This window comes from Meleagris gallopavo, chromosome 24 (assembly GCF_000146605.3).
Source record: "Meleagris gallopavo isolate NT-WF06-2002-E0010 breed Aviagen turkey brand Nicholas breeding stock chromosome 24, Turkey_5.1, whole genome shotgun sequence".
Lineage (NCBI taxonomy): Eukaryota > Metazoa > Chordata > Aves > Galliformes > Phasianidae > Meleagris > Meleagris gallopavo.
Window position 1 is genome coordinate 186,008 of NC_015034.2, and position 1,044 is coordinate 187,051.

Genomic DNA, 1,044 nt, shown 5'->3' on the forward strand with positions numbered 1-1,044 from the left:
TTCTTCAAGGATTATTGTGCCACTAAGTGGTCTGTCCTACGGGAACGTTTTGACCGTGGTCTTTATGCATCACATGCTGATCTCCACAGACTGAAGTAAGTATTTGTGTTTGTACAGCAAATCCATTCATGCGGAGTTGCCAGGATGGAGGTCAGGTCCAAATGGTCCACTTAGTGAAATCGTTGGAAGTGTGAATATAACCTTAAATATTGCATCAGCCATAAAAGTTACTGCTATTCCTATGTCCAAATGTGCTCCTCAGCCCTTTTGGATCTGCAGCTGAGGAATTGAATGCTTGATGATATGCCACTTTTTTTTTTTAATAGGTACCAGTGTTTTAAGTCTGCCTGGGTATACGAGGTATTTCACAGTGGCTTCTCTTTTCCTGCGAGCTACAGCAATTTGAAAACTGCTCTGCAGGTGTATGACAAGGAGGTGCAGTGGACACTGGGAGCCATTCTGTACCGAACACGGTTTTTACCTTTAAGGTACTGCTGGTTTTCTGGATGTCTGGGCAGTTTTTGGATGAAGCGATGGGGTTTTCTCCAGTTGGAAGGAGACAAGGTGTTGCTTCTAGTGAACGTGCACAACCTAAGGATGTGTTTGAAGTAGCTCAACTAATGCTTGATAAAGCCCTGCTTACTAAAATGGGCTCTCTTTGATTTGCTTTCGTTTGGAGGCAAGGCTTGATTTTGACTTGTGCGTTATCTCCTTGTTTCCTTTCAGAGACATCCAGCAAGAAAACTTCCGTGGAAGTCACTCCCACTGGAGGAGCTTCTCCTTTGTTTACAATCACTATTTGTTTTTTGTCTGTTTTCTGATTGTGCTGCTCTCCATCCTGCTTTACCTGCTGAGGCTCAGGCGGATCCACAGGCGAATGCTGCGTAACAGCTCGTCTCCTTCCCTCTGGATGGAGGAGGGCCTCCCACCACAGAAGATCTCTGCAACCTTGTGAGAGGCTGTGATGGAGCACAGCTCTTGGACTTCCTACACAAAAAGCCATTTTTGCCTCAGGGTTTCTCTTTTTTTTTTCTTTTTTTTTTT

The 1,044-nt window shown here is 44.5% G+C and overlaps 1 protein-coding gene across 1 annotated transcript in view; it reads right to left on the minus strand.

The window, feature by feature from the left end:
- R3HCC1 (R3H domain and coiled-coil containing 1) overlaps nucleotides 1-1,044 on the minus strand; it is a 12,776-nt gene that overhangs the window by 7,492 nt on the left and 4,240 nt on the right. The window lies entirely within an intron of this gene.